This window comes from Scyliorhinus torazame, chromosome 5 (genome assembly GCF_047496885.1).
Source record: "Scyliorhinus torazame isolate Kashiwa2021f chromosome 5, sScyTor2.1, whole genome shotgun sequence".
Classification (NCBI taxonomy): Eukaryota; Metazoa; Chordata; class Chondrichthyes; order Carcharhiniformes; family Scyliorhinidae; genus Scyliorhinus; species Scyliorhinus torazame.
This window is the reverse complement of record NC_092711.1, coordinates 121549590-121569294: the sequence shown is the minus strand read 5'-3', so window position 1 is coordinate 121569294 and position 19705 is coordinate 121549590. Positions and strand designations below refer to the sequence as shown.

General features: G+C 45.5%; 4 non-coding genes across 4 annotated transcripts; all 4 read right to left on the bottom strand.

Annotated features, from left to right (window-relative positions):
* Positions 1-2927: 2927 nt before the first annotated feature.
* trnaa-agc (transfer RNA alanine (anticodon AGC)) lies at positions 2928-3000 on the bottom strand. The gene has a single exon. It is a non-coding gene; the product is annotated as a tRNA-Ala (tRNA).
* A 2434-nt stretch (positions 3001-5434) lies between these two features.
* Positions 5435-5507, bottom strand: trnav-uac (transfer RNA valine (anticodon UAC)). The gene has a single exon. It is a non-coding gene; the product is annotated as a tRNA-Val (tRNA).
* Positions 5508-10150: 4643 nt separating this feature from the next.
* trnav-cac (transfer RNA valine (anticodon CAC)) lies at positions 10151-10223 on the bottom strand. The gene has a single exon. It is a non-coding gene; the product is annotated as a tRNA-Val (tRNA).
* Positions 10224-16553: 6330 nt separating this feature from the next.
* Positions 16554-16626, bottom strand: trnav-cac (transfer RNA valine (anticodon CAC)). Its single transcript has one exon. It is a non-coding gene; the product is annotated as a tRNA-Val (tRNA).
* Positions 16627-19705: the final 3079 nt, after the last annotated feature.

Sequence of the window (19705 nt, the reverse complement as noted above, 5' to 3'; positions counted from 1 at the left end):
AAGCATCCGCAGTAAGTTGCATTTGTCGTTCATTTAGACATGTTTGAGATGGTGAATAAGTATGTTTATCTGCATTTGTAAATGCATGAAATTCTGTTGTGGATGAACTAGCTCCGAATATCCAAAATAAGAAGGTCCTTTTCTTCTCATTGCCTGTCGAAAATTCAGTGCTTGTGACTTAATGTGGAATTTATTTTAGTGGCTCATGGGAGACTAATCCTCATGATCCTCGAACATACGAGATGGGGGAACAAAAGTACTTTGTGCAAACATTACTCACACAACATGAGAAACACTTGATGTATCTACCCGGTATGGCCTCGGGGACCTTTCGCATGTTAGGGGAATGTGCTAACCACTACACGACAGAAACCGCTGGCGGTGCAGTAATCAATGGACTTGTGCAATGTTCAACCTCACTGTGTTGCTGCAGATTCTCATGGTTCGTCTGAGAGGCCATGTCACTTATTACAAGAAGACAGCCGTTTCTTTAAAACCGATGTCTCAACTTATAAAACAATCAGGAATCGAACTTTACAGACCTGAAGATAAGTTATGTTTTGCTTGAAGTGGAAGTTAAATTGAGAAAGCAGGGCTTTCGTAAATAACCACAATCAGACGGGTGCATGCATTTTGCTATTCCTCGTTGATGAAGACCAGTTACGAGATTGCGGCAATAGTCAGCAACAGACTAAACTGGAAGTACGAGATGTTTCTGCCCGGTTTCGAACTTTTCGCGTGTTAGGCGAATGTGATACCCACTACACTACAGAAACAGCTGGCAATCAACGGACGTGTACAATGTGCAACCTCACTGTGTTGCTGCAGATTCGCATGGTGAAGCTGAGAGGCCAGGCCACTTATTACAAGACGACTGCTGTTTCTTTCAAAAACAGATGTTTCAACATATAAAACCACGAGATGTAGAAATTAGATCGAACTTAACATGATCTGCGTTAACTTCACAGGGACGTGACCCATCTAATCCACAGAGCCAAAGTGGAGAATTGAACTGACTGGAGAGCTGCATCTTAACGCTGACCTCCCGGACCTCGCCCTCCTGAAATGTTCCAAAGAAGCTCAACAAACACTCGAGGAACAGCAGCGCATCTTTCCACTGGGCTCAATACAGCTTTCACACTCATAGTGTGTGCAACAGTCTCACACTGTAAATGCTGCCCCCATTCTGTGTGTCCTTCCATCGCAGATTTGGGTTTGAATCTTGTTTCCACTTCTTCTTTGTATCCGGGCGGTAGTTGTTGAGAGCTGGCACAGACACAGCGGCTGGAATGGCCTCATACTGTGGTGTAATTATTCTCTCATTCGATGCTCACCTCACTCCGTGGCCAGGAAACCCTAGACCTTTTCTCATTTAATCTCTCCTGACTTGCACCCTGTCAGAGCGCTTTCCTGTTGTTCTGTTTGCTCCCACCAGGATTTGACTTGGTTAAAACGTCCGACATTTCTAACCCGTCCCGGTTTTAATGAAAGGTGATGGTGAAAGACAAGCTTTGTTGTCCTGTCGACAAATTCCGCCTGACTCGCTGAGTTGTTCCAGTATTTTCCGCAGATGTTAGATCGACTTTCGATGGCAATAACAGCGTGCTTCTGTTACTTTCCCGGGGCTCGTTGGTCTAGGGGTATGACATTCACTTACCTCTATTGACTAATTCCAGTTGATTCAGGCAGCCCTCTGTATGTTTCATTTTATTCAGTTCAACAGCATCAGACTGTGTAATCTCTCTTCTCCCTCCACCATCTGTTTATTTCCATCAAGTTATTTTCATTCCTTCCATTGGTATGTTTTACCCTCAGCATTGCGCCCCTCCCCCCAGCCCATACCATCCTACTTGAGCAACCCTGTCGCCAATTGTTCGCTGACACACTGCTTACTTTGTTCTGCTATTAACACATTCTGATCTCTTGAGGCGCCACTATCAGCAACTTTGTTAGCCTTGATTAGCCTCATTTACATTCCCTTTTTCTTTCTGTCCGAGACATTTTCGTCATTTTCCACCTATTGCTGACCACTCTATCGAGGCCCAATAGGGCACGCCAACCCCGCCCCATCCACATTAGTCTGAATCTGACCCCATTTCCAGTTCTCCAGCTTTGACAAAGAGTCACCCAGGCCCGGAACGACCGCTGCCATCTCGCTCCACAGAGGCTGTCAGTCCTGCTGAGATTGTCCAGTATGTTCTGTTTTTGTTTCAGAATGAAGCATCCGCAGTAAGTTGCATTTGTCGTTCATTTAGACATGTTTGAGATGGTGAATAAGTATGTTTATCTGCATTAGTAAATGCATGAAATTCTGTTGTGGATGAACTAGCTCCGAATATCCAAAATAAGAAGGTCATTTTCTTCTCATTGCCTGTCGAAAGTTCAGTGCTTGTGACTTAATGTGGAATTTATTTTAGTGGCTCATGAGAGACTAATCCTCATAATCCTCGAACATACGAGATGGGGAACACAAGTACTTTGTGCAAACATTCCTCACACAACATGAGAAGCACTTGATGTTTCTACCCGGTATGGCCCCGGGGACCTTTCGCATGTTAGGGGAATGTGCTAACCACGACACTACAGAAACCGCTGGCGGTGCAGTAATCAATGGACTTGTGCAATGTTCAACCTCACTGTGTTGCTGCAGATTCTCATGGTTCGTCTGAGAGGCCATGTCACTTATTACAAGAAGACAGCCGTTTCTTTAAAACCGATGTCTCAACTTATAAAACAATCAGGAATCGAACTTTTCAGACCTGAAGATAAGTTATGTTTTGCTTGAAGTGGAAGTTAAATTGAGAAAGCAGGGCTTTCGTAAATAACCACAGCCAGACGGGTGCATGCATTTTGCTATTCCTCGTTGATGAAGACCAGTTACGAGATTGCGGCAATAGTCAGCAACAGACTAAACTGGAAATACGAGATGTTTCTGCCCGGTTTCGAACCGGGGACTTTTCGCGTGCTAGGCGAATGTGATAACCACTACACTACAGAAACAGCTGGCAACCAACGGACGTGTACAATGTGCAACCTCACTGTGTTGCTGCAGATTCGCATGGTGAGGCTGAGAGGCTAGGCCACTTATTACAAGACGACTGCTGTTTCTTTCAAAAACAGATGTTTCAACATATAAAACCACGAGATGTAGAAATTAGATCGAACTTAACATGATCTGCGTTAACTTCACAGGGACGTGACCCATCTAATCCACAGAGCCAAAGTGGAGAATTGAACTGACTGGAGAGCTGCATCTTAACGCTGACCTTCCGGACCTCGGCCTCCTGAAATGTTCCAAAGAAGCTCAACAAACACTCGAGGAACAGCAGCGCATCTTTCCACTGGGCTCAATACAGCTTTCACACTCATAGTGTGTGCAACCGTCTCACACTGTAAATGCTGCCCCCATTCTGTGTGTACTACCATCGCAGATTTGGGTTTGAATCTTGTTTCCACTTCGTCTTTGTATCCGGGCGGTAGTTGTTGAGAGCTGGCACAGACACAGCGGCTGGAATGGCCTCATACTGTGGTGTAATTATTCTCTCATTCGATGCTCACCTCACTCTGTGGCCAGGGAACCCTAGGCCTTTTCTCATTTAATCTCTCCTGACTTGCACCCTGTCAGAGCGCTTTCCTGTTGTTCTGTTTGCTCCCACCAGGATTTGGCTTGGTTAAAACGTCCGACATTTCTAACCCGTCCCGGTTTTAATGAAAAGTGATGGTGAAAGACGAGCTGTGTTGTCCTGTCGACAAATCCCGCCTGACTCGCTGAGTTGTTCCAGTATCTTCCGCAGATGTCGGATCAACTTTCGATACGAGAATTGAAGACGTTCTGCTCACTTTGCTCTGCATCAAGAATCAGCTGTCCCACCCAGTGAGTTAAAGCGCACGCCAAAAGTTCATATTTCGAGCCAGCCAGGAGTCCAACCTGAAATCTCCTGATTAGTAATCAGACGCGTTATCCATTGCGCCACTGCCACAGCTGGGTGCATGCATTTTGCTATTCCTTGTTGAGCCTCTGTGGCGCATTCGGCGGGATTCATTCACATTGGGTTTCCTTTGAGAAGCTGAGCTCACACAGCAGGGAACCAATACGTTCCCGAGACAATCAAGACATTTTCTAAAAGCTTGTCTATGTGTGGATATTCACTTACTTCTATTGACTTATTCCAGTAGATTCAGGCAGCTCTCTGTATGTTTCATTTTATTCAGTTCAACAACATCAGACTGTGTAACCTCTCTTCCCCCTCCACCATCTGCTTCTTCCCCCTCCACCATCTGTATCCATCATCTTATTTTAATTCCTTGCATTGATATGTTTTACCCTCAGCATTGCCCCCCTCCCCCAGCCCATACCATCCTACTTGAGCAATCTGATCCCTGTCGCCAATTGTTCGCTGACACACTGCTTACTTTCTGCGATTAACACATTCTGATCTCTTGAGGCGCCACTATCAGCACCTTGATTAGCCTCATTTACATTCCCTTTTTCTTTCTGTCCGAGACAATTCGTCATTTTCCACCTATTGCTGACCACTCTATCGAGGCCCAATAGGGCACGCCAACCCCGCCCCATCCACATTAGTCTGAATCTGACCCCATTTCCAGTTCTCCAGCTTTGACAAAGAGTCACCCAGGCCCGGAACGACCGCTGCCATCTCGCTCCACAGAGGCTGTCAGTCCTGCTGAGATTGTCCAGTATGTTCTGTTTTTGTTTCAGAATGAAGCATCCGCAGTAAGTTGCATTTGTCGTTCATTTAGACATGTTTGAGATGGTGAATAAGTATGTTTATCTGCATTTGTAAATGCATGAAATTCTGTTGTGGATGAACTAGCTCCGAATATCCAAAATAAGAAGGTCATTTTCTTCTCATTGCCTGTCGAAAATTCAGTGCTTGTGACTTAATGTGGAATTTATTTTAGTGGCTCATGAGAGACTTATCCTCATAATCCTCGAACATACGAGATGGGGGAACAAAAGTACTTTGTGCAAACATTACTCACACAACATGAGAAGCACTTGATGTTTCTACCCGGCATGGCCTCGGGGACCTTTCGCATGTTAGGGGAATGTGCTAACCACTACACGACAGAAACCGCTGGCGGTGCAGTAATCAATGGACTTGTGCAATGTTAAACCTCACTGTGTTGCTGCAGATTCTCATGGTTCGTCTGAGAGGCCATGTCACTTATTACAAGAAGACAGCCGTTTCTTTAAAACCGATGTCTCAACTTATAAAACAATCAGGAATCGAACTTTACAGACCTGAAGAAAAGTTATGTTTTGCTTCAAGGGGAAGTTAAATTGAGAAGGCAGGGCTTTCGAAAATAACCACAACCATACTGGTGCATGCATTTTGCTATTCCTCGGTGATGAAGACCAGTTACGAGATTGCGGCAATAGTCAGCAACAGACGAAACTGGAAGTACGAGATGTTTCTGCCCGGTTTCGAACCGGTGACCTTTCGCGTGTAAGGCGAATGTGATAACCACTACACTACAGAAACAGCTGGCAACCAACGGACGTGTACAATGTGCAACCTCACTGTGTTGCTGCAGATTCGCATGGTGAGGCTGAGAGGCCAGGCCACTTATTACAAGACGACTGCTGTTTCTTTCAAAAACAGATGTTTCAACATATAAAACCACGAGATGTAGAAATTAGATCGAACATGATCTGCGTTAACTTCACAGGGACGTGACCCATCTAATCCACAGAGCCAAAGTGGAGAATTGAACTGACTGGAGAGCTGCATCTTAACGCTGACCTCCCGGACCTCGGCCTCCTGAAATGTTCCAAAGAAGCTCAACAAACACTCGAGGAACAGCAGCGCATCTTTCCACTGGGCTCAATACAGCTTTCACACTCATAGTGTGTGCAACCGTCTCACACTGTAAATGCTGCCCCCATTCTGTGTGTACTACCATCGCAGATTTGGGTTTGAATCTTGTTTCCACTTCGTCTTTGTATCCGGCCGGTAGTTGCTGAGAGCTGGCACAGACACAGCGGCTGGAATGGCCTCATACTGTGGTGTAATCATTCTCTCATTCGATGCTCACCTCACTCTGTGGCCAGGGAACCCTAGGCCTTTTCTCATTTAATCTCTCCTGACTTGCACCCTGTCAGAGCGCTTTCCTGTTATTCTGTTTGCTCCCACCGGGATTTGACTTGGTTAAAACGTCCGACATTTCTAACCCGTCCCGGTTTTAATGAAAAGTGATGGTGAAAGACGAGCTGTGTTGTCCTGTCGACAAATCCCGCCTGACTCGCTGAGTTGTTCCAGTATCTTCCGCAGATGTCGGATCAACTTTCGATACGAGAATTGAAGACGTTCTGCTCACTTTGCACTGCATCAAGAATCAGCTGTCCCACCCAGTGAGTGAAAGCGCACGCCAAAAGTTCGAATTCCGAGCCAGCCAGGAGTGGAACCTGGAATCTCATGATTCGTAATCAGACTCGTTATCCATTGCGCCACTGGCCCAGCCGGGTGCATGCATTTTGCTATTCCTTGTTGAGCCTCTGTGGCGCATTCGGCGGGATTCATTCACATTGGGTTTCCTTTGAGAAGCTGAGCTCACACAGCAGGGAACCAATACGTTCCCGAGACAATCAAGACATTTTCTAAAAGCTTGTCTATGTGTGGATATTCACTTACTTCTATTGACTTATTCCAGTAGATTCAGGCAGCTCTCTGTATGTTTCATTTTATTCAGTTCAACAACATCAGACTGTGTAACCTCTCTTCCCCCTCCACCATCTGCTTCTTCCCTCTCCACCATCTGTATCCATCATCTTATTTTAATTCCTTGCATTGATATGTTTTACCGTCAGCATTGCCCCCCTCCCCCAGCCCATACCATCCTACTGGAGCAATCTGATCCCTGTCGCCAATTGTTCGCTGACACACTGCTTACTTTCTGCGATTAACACATTCTGATCTCTTGAGGCGCCACTATCAGCACCTTGATTAGCCTCATTTACATTCCCTTTTTCTTTCTGTCCGAGACATTTTCGTCATTTTCCACCTATTGCTGACCACTCTATCGAGGCCCAATAGGGCACGCCAACCCCGCCCCATCCACATTAGTCTGAATCTGACCCCATTTCCAGTTCTCCAGCTTTGACAAAGAGTCACCCAGGCCCGGAACGACCGCTGCCATCTCGCTCCACAGAGGCTGTCAGTCCTGCTGAGATTGTCCAGTATGTTCTGTTTTTGTTTCAGAATGAAGCATCCGCCGTAAGTTGCATTTGTCGTTCATTTAGACATGTTTGAGATGGTGAATAAGTATGTTTATCTGCATTTGTAAATGCATGAAATTCTGTTGTGGATGAACTAGCTCCGAATATCCAAAATAAGAAGGTCATTTTCTTCTCATTGCCTGTCGAAAATTCAGTGCTTGTGACTTAATGTGGAATTTATTTTAGTGGCTCATGAGAGACTAATCCTCATAATCCTCGAACATACGAGATGGGGGAACAAAAGTACTTTGTGCAAACATTACTCACACAACATGAGAAGCACTTGATGTTTCTACCCGGTATGGCCCCGGGGACCTTTCGCATGTTAGGGGAATGTGCTAACCACTACACTACAGAAACCGCTGGCGGTGCAGTAATCAATGGACTTGTGCAATGTTCAACCTCACTGTGTTGCTGCAGATTCTCATGGTTCGCCTGAGAGGCCATGTCACTTATTACAAGAAGACAGCCGTTTCTTTAAAACCGATGTCTCAACTTATAAAACAATCAGGAATCGAACTTTACAGACCTGAAGATAAGTTATGCTTGAAGTGGAAGTTAAATTGAGAAAGCAGGGCTTTCGAAAATAACCACAACCATACGGGTGCATGCATTTTGCTATTCCTCGTTGATGAAGACCAGTTACGAGATTGCGGCAATAGTCAGCAACAGACTAAACTGGAAGTACGAGATGTTTCTGCTCGGTTTCGAACTTTTCGCGTGTTAGGCGAATGTGATAACCACTACACTACAGAAACAGCTGGCAATCAACGGACGTGTACAATGTGCAACCTCACTGTGTTGCTGCAGATTCGCATGGTGAGGCTGAGAGGCCAGGCCACTTATTACAAGACGACTGCTGTTTCTTTCAAAAACAGATGTTTCAACATATAAAACCACGAGATGTAGAAATTAGATCGAACTTAACATGATCTGCGTTAACTTCACAGGGACGTGACCCATCTAATCCACAGAGCCAAAGTGGAGAATTGAACTGACTGGAGAGCTGCATCTTAACGCTGACCTCCCGGACCTCGGCCTCCTGAAATGTTCCAAAGAAGCTCAACAAACACTCGAGGAACAGCAGCGCATCTTTCCACTGGGCTCAATACAGCTTTCACACTCATAGTGTGTGCAACAGTCTCACACTGTAAATGCTGCCCCCATTCTGTGTGTCCTTCCATCGCAGATTTGGGTTTGAATCTTGTTTCCACTTCTTCTTTGTATCCGGGCGGTAGTTGTTGAGAGCTGGCACAGACACAGCGGCTAGAATGGCCTCATACTGTGGTGTAATTATTCTCTCATTCGATGCTCACCTCACTCTGTGGCCAGGGAACCCTAGGCCTTTTCTCATTTAATCTCTCCTGACTTGCACCCTGTCAGACCGCTTTCCTGTTGTTCTGTTTGCTCCCACCAGGATTTGGCTTGGTTAAAACGTCCGACATTTCTAACCTTCCCCGGTTTTAATGAAAGGTGATGGTGAAAGACGAGCTTTGTTGTCCTGTCGACAAATCCCGCCTGACTCGCTGAGTTGTTCCAGTATTTTCCGCAGATGTTAGATCGACTTTCGATGGCAATAACAGCGTGCTTCTGTTACGTTCCCGGGGCTCGTTGGTCTAGGGGTATGACATTCACTTACCTCTATTGACTAATTCCAGTTGATTCAGGCAGCTCTCTGTATGTTTCATTTTATTCAGTTCAACAACATCAGACTGTGTAATCTCTCTTCTACCTCCACCATCTCTTTATTTCCATCAAGTTATTTTCATTCCTTCCATTGGTATGTTTTACCCTCAGCATTGCCCCCCTCCCCCCAGCCCATACCATCCTACTTGAGCAACCCTGTCGCCAATTGTTCGCTGACACACTGCTTACTTTGTTCTGCTATTAACACATTCTGATCTCTTGAGGCGCCACTATCAGCACCTTTGTTAGCCTTGATTAGCCTCATTTACATTCCCTTTTTCTTTCTGTCCGAGACATTTTCGTCATTTTCCACCTATTGCTGACCACTCTATCGAGGCCCAATAGGGCACGCCAACCCCGCCCCATCCACATTAGTCTGAATCTGACCCCATTTCCAGTTCTCCAGCTTTGACAAAGAGTCACCCAGGCCCGGAACGACCGCTGCCATCTCGCTCCACAGAGGCTGTCAGTCCTGGTGAGATTGTCCAGTATGTTCTGTTTTTGTTTCAGAATGAAGCATCCGCAGTAAGTTGCATTTGTCGTTTATTTAGACATGTTTGAGATGGTGAATAAGTATGTTTATCTGCATTTGTAAATGCATGAAATTCTGTTGTGGATGAACTAGCTCCGAATATCCAAAATAGGAAGGTCCTTTTCTTCTCATTGCCTGTCGAAAATTCAGTGCTTGTGACTTAATGTGGAATTTATTTTAGTGGCTCATGAGAGACTAAACCTCATAATCCTCGAACATACGAGATGGGGGAACAAAAGTACTTTGTGCAAACATTCCTCACACAACATGAGAAGCACTTGATGTTTCTACCCGGTATGGCCCCGGGGACCTTTCGCATGTTACGGGAATGTGCTAACCACTACACTACAGAAACCGCTGGCGGTGCAGTAATCAATGGACTTATGCAATGTTCAACCTCACTGTGTTGCTGCAGCTTCTCAAGGTTCGTCTGAGAGGCCATGTCACTTATGACAAGAAGACAGCCGTTTCTTTAAAACCGTTGTCTCAACTTAGAAAACAATCAGGAATCGAAATTTACAGACCTGAAGAAAAGTTATGTTTTGCTTGAAGTGGAAGTTAAATTGAGAAGGCAGGGCTTTCGAAAATAACCACAACCATACGGGTGCATGCATTTTGCTATTCCTCGGTGATGAAGACCAGTTATGAGATTGCGGCTGTAGTCAGCAACAGACTAACCTGGTAGTACGAGATGTTTCTGCCCGGTTTCGAACCGGGGACCTTTCGCGTGTGAGGCGAATGTGATAACCACTACACTACAGAAACAGCTAGCAATCCACGGACGTGTACAATGTGCAACCTCACTGTGCTGCTGCAGATTCGCATGGTGAGGCTGAGAGGCTAGGCCACTTATTACAAGACGACTGCCTTTTCTCATTTAATCTCTCCTGACTTGCACCCTGTCAGAGCGCTTTCCTGTTGTTCTGTTTGCTCCCACCGGGATTTGACTTGGTTAAAACGTCCGACATTTCTAACCCGTCCCGGTTTTAATGAAAGGTGATGGTGAAAGACGAGCTTTGTTGTCCTGTCGACAAATCCCGCCTGACTCGCTGAGTTGTTCCAGTATCTTCCGCAGATGTTGGATCAACTTTCGATGGCTATAACAGCGTGCTTCTGTGCCAGTTCCGCGGCACGTTGGTCTAGGAGTATGATTCTCGCTTTGGGTGTCTCGATTGCGAAACTTGCGGGAGGTCCCGGGTTCAAATCCCGGACGAGCCCTTTGATAACGTTTTCTGTTGGTCAGGCGATATGTTTTCTTCATTTCTATGCGGCTCATTCGGCGGGATTCATTCACATTGGGTTTGCTTTGAGAAGCTGAGCTCACACAGCAGGGAACCAATAGGTTCGCGAGACAATCGCGACATTGTCTAAAAGCTTGTCTATGTGTGGACATTCACTTACCTCTATTGACTTATTCCAGTAGATTCAGGCAGCTCTCTGTATGTTTCATTTTATTCAGTTCAACAACATCAGACTGTGTAATCTCTCTTCTCCCTCCACCATCTGTTTATTTCCATCAAGTTATTTGCATTCCTTCCATTGGTATGTTTTACCCTCAGCATTGCCCCCCTCCCCCCAGCCCATACCATCCTACTTGAGCAATCTGATCCCTGTGGCCAATTGTTCGCTGACACACTGCTTACTTTGTTCTGCTATTAACACATTCTGATCTCTTGAGGCGCCACTATCAGCACCTTTGTTAGCCTTGATTAGCCTCATTTACATTCCCTTTTTCTTTCTGTCCGAGACATTTTCGTCATTTTCCACCTATTGCTGACCACTCTATCGAGGCCCAATCGGGCACGCCAACCCCGCCCCATCCACATTAGTCTGAATCTGACCTCATTTCCAGTTCTCCAGCTTTGACAAAGAGTCACCCAGGCCCGGAACGACCGCTGCCATCTCGCTCCACAGAGGCTGTCAGTCCTGCTGAGATTGTCCAGTATGTTCTGTTTTTGTTTCAGAATGAAGCATCCGCAGTAAGTTGCATTTGTCGTTCATTTAGACATGTTTGAGATGGTGAATAAGTATGTTTATCTGCATTTGTAAATGCATGAAATTCTGTTGTGGATGAACTAGCTCCGAATATCCAAAATAAGAAGGTCCTTTTCTTCTCATTGCCTGTCGAAAATTCAGTGCTTGTGACTTAATGTGGAATTTATTTTAGTGGCTCATGAGAGACTAAACCTCATAATCCTCGAACATACGAGATGGGGGAACAAAAGTACTTTGTGCAAACATTCCTCACACAACATGAGAAGCACTTGATGTTTCTACCCGGTATGGCCTCGGGGACCTTTCGCATGTTAGGGGAATGTGCTAACCACTACACTACAGAAACCGCTGGCGGTGCAGTAATCAATGGACTTGTGCAGTGTTCAACCTCACTGTGTTGCTGCAGATTCTCATGGTTCGTCTGAGAGGCCATGTCACTTATTACAAGAAGACAGCCGTTTCTTTAAAACCGATGTCTCAACTTATAAAACAATCAGGAATCGAACTTTACAGACCTGAAGATAGGTTATGCTTGAAGTGGAAGTTAAATTGAGAAGGCAGGGCTTTCGAAAATAACCACAACCATACGGGTGCATGCATTTTGCTATTCCTCGTTGATGAAGACCAGTTACGAGATTGCGGCAATAGTCAGCAACAGACTAAACTGGAAGTACGAGAAGTTTCTGCTCGGTTTCGAACTTTTCGCGTGTTAGGCGAATGTGATAACCACTACACTACAGAAACAGCTGGCAATCAACGGACGTGTACAATGTGCAACCTCTCTGTGTTGCTGCAGATTCGCATGGTGAGGCTGAGAGGCCAGGCCACTTATTACAAGACGACTGCTGTTTCTTTCAAAAACAGATGTTTCAACATATAAAACCACAAGATGTAGAAATTAGATCGAACTTAACATGATCTGCGTTAACTTCACAGGGACGTGACCCATCTAATCCACAGAGCCAAAGTGGAGAATTGAACTGACTGGAGAGCTGCATCTTAACGCTGACCTCCCGGACCTCGGCCTCCTGAAATGTTCCAAAGAAGCTCAACAAACACTCGAGGAACAGCAGCGCATCTTTCCACTGGGCTCAATACAGCTTGCACACTCATAGTGTGTGCAACAGTCTGACACTGTAAATGCTGCCCCACTCTGTGTGTACTTCCATCGCAGATTTGGGTTTGAATCTTGTTTCCACTTCTTCTTTGTATCCGGGCGGTAGTTGTTGAGAGCTGGCACAGACACAGCGGCTGGAATGGCCTCATACTGTGGTGTAATTATTCTCTCATTCGATGCTCACCTCACTCTGTGGCCAGGGAACCCTAGGCCTTTTCTCATTTAATCTCTCCTGACTTGCACCCTGTCAGAGCGCTTTCGTGTTGTTCTGTTTGCTCCCACCAGGATTTGACTTGGTTAAAACGTCCGACATTTCTAACCCGCCCCGGTTTAAATGAAAGGTGATGGTGAAAGACGAGCTTTGTTGTCCTGTCGACAAATCCCGCCTGACTCGCTGAGTTGTTCCAGTATTTTCCGCAGATGTTAGATCGACTTTCGATGGCAATAACAGCGTGCTTCTGTTACGTTCCCGGGGCTCGTTGGTCTAGGGGTATGACATTCACTTACCTCTATTGACTAATTCCAGTTGATTCAGGCAGCTCTCTGTATGTTTCATTTTATTCAGTTCAACAACATCAGACTGTGTAATCTCTCTTCTACCTCCACCATCTGTTTATTTCCATCAAGTTATTTTCATTCCTTTCATTGGTATGTTTTACCCTCAGCATTGCCCCCCAGCCCATACCATCCTACTTGAGCAACCCTGTCGCCAATTGTTCGCTGACACACTGCTTACTTTGTTCTGCTATTAACACATTCTGATCTCTTGAGGCGCCACTATCAGCACCTTTGTTAGCCTTGATTAGCCTCATTTACATTCCCTTTTTCTTTCTGTCCGAGACATTTTCGTCATTTTCCACCTATTGCTGACCACTCTATCGAGGCCCAATAGGGCACGCCAACCCCGCCCCATCCACATTAGTCTGAATCTGACCCCATTTCCAGTTCTCCAGCTTTGACAAAGAGTCATCCAGGCCCGGAACGACCGCTGCCATCTCGCTCCACAGAGGCTGTCAGTCCTGCTGAGATTGTCCAGTATGTTCTGTTTTTGTTTCAGAATGAAGCATCCGCAGTAAGTTGCATTTGTCGTTTATTTAGACATGTTTGAGATGGTGAATAAGTATGTTTATCTGCATTTGTAAATGCATGAAATTCTGTTGTGGATGAACTAGCTCCGAATGTCCCAAATAAGAAGGTCCTTTTCTTCTCATTGCCTGTCGATAATTCAGTGCTTGTGACTTAATGTGGAATTTATTTTAGTGGCTCATGAGAGACTAAACCTCATAATCCTCGAACATACGAGATGGGGGAACAAAAGTACTTTGTGCAAACATTCCTCACACAACATGAGAAGCACTTGATGTTTCTACCCGGTATGGCCTCGGGGACCTTTCCCATGTTAGGGGAATGTGCTAACCACTACACTACAGAAACCGCTGGCGGTGCAGTAATCAATGGACTTGTGCAATGTTCAACCTCACTGTGTTGCTGCAGATTCTCATGGTTCGTCTGAGAGGCCATGTCACTTATGACAAGAAGACAGCCGTTTCTTTAAAACCGATGTCTCAACTTATAAAACAATCAGGAATCGAACTTTACAGACCTGAAGATAAGTTATGCTTGAAGTGGAAGTTAAATTGAGAAGGCAGGGCTTTCGAAAATAACCACAACCATACGGGTGCATGCATTTTGCTATTCCTCGTTGATGAAGACCAGTTACGAGATTGCGGCAATAGTCAGCAACAGACTAAACTGGAAGTAAGAGAACTTTCTGCTATGTTTCGAACTTTTCGCGTGTTAGGCGAATGTGATAACCACTACACTATAGAAACAGATGGAAATCAACGGACGTGTACAATGTGCAACCTCACTGTGTTGCTGCAGATTCGCATGGTGAGGCTGAGAGGCCAGGCCACTTATTACAAGACGACTGCTGTTTCTTTCAAAGCAGATGTTTCAACATATAAAACCACAAGATGTAGAAATTAGATCGAACTTAACATGATCTGCGTTAACTTCACAGGGACGTGACCCATCTAATCCACAGAGCCAAAGTGGAGAATTGAACTGACTGGAGAGCTGCATCTTAACGCTGACCTCCCGGACCTCGGCCTCCTGAAATGTTCCAAAGAAGCTCAACAAACACTCGAGGAACAGCAGCGCATCTTTCCACTGGGCTCAATACAGCTTGCACACTCATAGTGTGTGCAACAGTCTCACACTGTAAATGCTGCCCCCATTCTGTGTGTACTTCCATCGCAGATTTGGGTTTGAATCTTGTTTCCACTTCTTCTTTGTATCCGGGCGGTAGTTGTTGAGAGCTGGCACAGACACAGCGGCTAGAATGGCCTCATACTGTGGTGTAATTATTCTCTCATTCGATGCTCACCTCACTCTGTGGCCAGGGAACCCTAGGCCTTTTCTCATTTAATCTCTCCTGACTTGCACCCTGTCAGAGCGCTTTCCTGTTGTTCTGTTTGCTCCCACCAGGATTTGGCTTGGTTAAAACGTCCGACATTTCTAACCTTCCCCGGTTTTAATGAAAGGTGATGGTGAAAGACGAGCTTTGTTGTCCTGTCGACAAATCCCGCCTGACTCGCTGAGTTGTTCCAGTATTTTCCGCAGATGTTAGATCGACTTTCGATGGCAATAACAGCGTGCTTCTGTTACGTTCCCGGGGCTCGTTGGTCTAGGGGTATGACATTCACTTACCTCTATTGACTAATTCCAGTTGATTCAGGCAGCTCTCTGTATGTTTCATTTTATTCAGTTCAACAACATCAGACTGTGTAATCTCTCTTCTACCTCCACCATCTGTTTATTTCCATCAAGTTATTTTCATTCCTTCCATTGGTATGTTTTACCCTCAGCATTGCCCCCCTCCCCCCAGCCCATACCATCCTACTTGAGCAACCCTGTCGCCAATTGTTCGCTGACACACTGCTTACTTTGTTCTGCTATTAACACATTCTGATCTCTTGAGGCGCCACTATCAGCACCTTTGTTAGCCTTGATTAGCCTCATTTACATTCCCTTTTTCTTTCTGTCCGAGACATTTTCGTCATTTTCCACCTATTGCTGACCACTCTATCGAGGCCCAATAGGGCACGCCAACCCCGCCCCATCCACATTAGTCTGAATCTGACCCCATTTCCAGTTCTCCAGCTTTGTCAAAGAGTCACCCAGGCCCGGAACGACCGCTGCCATCTCGCTCCACAGAGGCTGTCAGTCCTGCTGAGATTGTCCAGTATGTTCTGTTTTTGTTTCAGAATGAAGCATCCGCAGTAAGTTGCATTTGTCGTTTATTTAGACATGTTTGAGATGGTGAATAAGTATGTTTATCTGCATTTGCAAATGCATGAAATTCTGTTGTGGATGAACTAGCTCCGAATATCCAAAATAGGAAGGTCCTTTTCTTCTCATTGCCTGTCGAAAATTCAGTGCTTGTGACTTAATGTGGAATTTATTTTAGTGGCTCATGAGAGACTAAACCTCATAATCCTCGAACATACGAGATGGGGGAACAAAAGTACTTTGTGCAAACATTCCTCACACAACATGAGAAGCACTTGATGTTTCTACCCGGTATGGCCCCGGGGACCTTTCGCATGTTAGGGGAATGTGCTAACCACTACACTACAGAAACCGCTGGCGGTGCAGTAATCAATGGACTTATGCAATGTTCAACCTCACTGTGTTGCTGCAGCTTCTCATGGTTCGTCTGAGAGGCCATGTCACTTATGACAAGAAGACAGCCGTTTCTTTAAAACCGATGTCTCAACTTAGAAAACAATCAGGAATCGAAATTTACAGACCTGAAGATAAGTTATGTTTTGCTTGAAGTGGAAGTTAAATTGAGAAGGCAGGGCTTTCGAAAATAACCACAACCATACGGGTGCATGCATTTTGCTATTCCTCGGTGATGAAGACCAGTTATGAGATTGCGGCTGTAGTCAGCAACAGACTAACCTGGTAGTACGAGATGTTTCTGCCCGGTTTCGAACCGGGGACCTTTCGCGTGTGAGGCGAATGTGATAACCACTACACTACAGAAACAGCTGGCAATCCACGGACGTGTACAATGTGCAACCTCACTGTGCTGCTGCAGATTCGCATGGTGAGGCTGAGAGGCTAGGCCACTTATTACAAGACGACTGCCTTTTCTCATTTAATCTCTCCTGACTTGCACCCTGTCAGAGCGCTTTCCTGTTGTTCTGTTTGCTCCCACCGGGATTTGACTTTGTTAAAACGTCCGACATTTCTAACCCGTCCAGGTTTTAATGAAAGGTGATGGTGAAAGACGAGCTTTGTTGTCCTGTCGACAAATCCCGCCTGACTCGCTGAGTTGTTCCAGTATCTTCCGCAGATGTTGGATCAACTTTCGATGGCTATAACAGCGTGCTTCTGTGCCAATTCCGCGGCTCGTTGGTCTAGGAGTATGATTCTCGCTTTGGGTGTCTCGATTGCGAAACTTGCGGGAGGTCCCGGGTTCAAATCCCGGGCGAGCCCTTTGATAACGTTTTCTGTTGGTCAGGCGATATGTTTACTTCATTTCTATGCGGCTCATTCGGCGGGATTCATTCACATTGGGTTTGCTTTGAGAAGCTGAGCTCATACAGCAGGGAACCAATAGGTTCGCGAGACAATCGCGACATTGTCTAAAAGCTTGTCTATGTGTGGACATTCACTTACCTCTATTGACTTATTCCAGTAGGTTCAGGCAGCTCTCTGTATGTTTCATTTTATTCAGTTCAACAACATCAGACTGTGTAATCTCTCTTCTCCCTCCACCATCTGTTTATTTCCATCAAGTTATTTTCATTCCTTCCATTGGTATGTTTTACCCTCAGCATTGCCCCCCTCCCCCCAGCCCATACCATCCTACTTGAGCAATCTGATCCCTGTGGCCAATTCTTCGCTGACACACTGCTTACTTTGTTCTGCTATTAACACATTCTGATCTCTTGAGGCGCCACTATCAGCACCTTTGTTAGCCTTGATTAGCCTCATTTACATTCCCTTTTTCTTTCTGTCCGAGACATTTTCGTCATTTTCCACCTATTGCTGACCACTCTATCGAGGCCCAATCGGGCACGCCAACCCCGCCCCATCCACATTAGTCTGAATCTGACCCCATTTCCAGTTCTCCAGCTTTGACAAAGAGTCACCCAGGCCCGGAACGACCGCTGCCATCTCGCTCCACAGAGGCTGTCAGTCCTGCTGAGATTGTCCAGTATGTTCTGTTTTTGTTTCAGAATGAAGCATCCGCAGTAAGTTGCATTTGTCGTTCATTTAGACATGTTTGAGATGGTGAATAAGTATGTTTATCTGCATTTGTAAATGCATGAAATTCTGTTGTGGATGAACTAGCTCCGAATATCCAAAATAAGAAGGTCCTTTTCTTCTCATTGCCTGTCGAAAATTCAGTGCTTGTGACTTAATGTGGAATTTATTTTAGTGGCTCATGAGAGACTAAACCTCATAATCCTCGAACATACGAGATGGGGGAACAAAAGTACTTTGTGCAAACATTCCTCACACAACATGAGAAGCACTTGATGTTTCTACCCGGTATGGCCTCGGGGACCTTTCGCATGTTAGGGGAATGTGCTAACCACTACACTACAGAAACCGCTGGCGGTGCAGTAATCAATGGACTTGTGCAGTGTTCAACCTCACTGTGTTGCTGCAGATTCTCATGGTTCGTCTGAGAGGCCATGTCACTTATTACAAGAAGACAGCCGTTTCTTTAAAACCGATGTCTCAACTTATAAAACAATCAGGAATCGAACTTTACAGACCTGAAGATAAGTTATGCTTGAAGTGGAAGTTAAATTGAGAAGGCAGGGCTTTCGAAAATAACCACAACCATACGGGTGCATGCATTTTGCTATTCCTCGTTGATGAAGACCAGTTACGAGATTGCGGCAATAGTCAGCAACAGACTAAACTGGAAGTACGAGAAGTTTCTGCTCGGTTTCGAACTTTTCGCGTATTAGGCGAAAAGTTCACTACACTACACTACAGAAACAGCTGGCAATCAACGGACGTGTACAATGTGCAACCTCTCTGTGTTGCTGCAGATTCGCATGGTGAGGCTGAGAGGCCAGGCCACTTATTACAAGACGACTGCTGTTTCTTTCAAAAACAGATGTTTCAACATATAAAACCACAAGATATAGAAATTAGATCGAACTTAACATGATCTGCGTTAACTTCACAGGGACGTGACCCATCTAATCCACAGAGCCAAAGTGGAGAATTGAACTGACTGGAGAGCTGCATCTTAACGCTGACCTCCCGGACATCGGCCTCCTGAAATGTTCCAAAGAAGCTCAACAAACACTCGAGGAACAGCAGCGCATCTTTCCACTGGGCTCAATACAGCTTGCACACTCATAGTGTGTGCAACAGTCTCACACTGCAAATGCTGCTCCCATTCTGTGTGTACTTCCATCGCAGATTTGGGTTTGAATCTTGTTTCCACTTCTTCTTTGTTTCCGGGCGGTAGTTGTTGAGAGCTGGCACAGACACAGCGGCTAGAATGGCCTCATACTGTGGTGTAATTATTCTCTCATTCGATGCTCACCTCACTCTGTGGCCAGGGAACCCTAGGCCTTTTCTCATTTAATCTCTCCTAACTTGCACCCTGTCAGACCGCTTTCCTGTTGTTCTGTTTGCTCCCACCAGGATTTGGCTTGGTTAAAACGTCCGACATTTCTAACCTTCCACGGTTTTAATGAAAGGTGATGGTGAAAGACGAGCTTTATTGTCCTGTCGACAAATCCCGCCTGACTCGCTGAGTTGTTCCAGTATTTTCCGCAGATGTTAGATCGACTTTCGATGGCAATAACAGCGTGCTTCTGTTACGTTCCCGGGACTCGTTGGTCTAGGGGTATGACATTCACTTACCTCTATTCACGAATTCCAGTTGATTCAGGCAGCTCTCTGTATGTTTCATTTTATTCAGTTCAACAACATCAGACTGTGTAATCTCTCTTCTACCTCCACCATCTGTTTATTTCCATCAAGTTATTTTCATTCCTTCCATTGGTATGTTTTACCCTCAGCATTGCCCCCCTCCCCCCAGCCCATACCATCCTACTTGAGCAACCCTGTCGCCAATTGTTCGCTG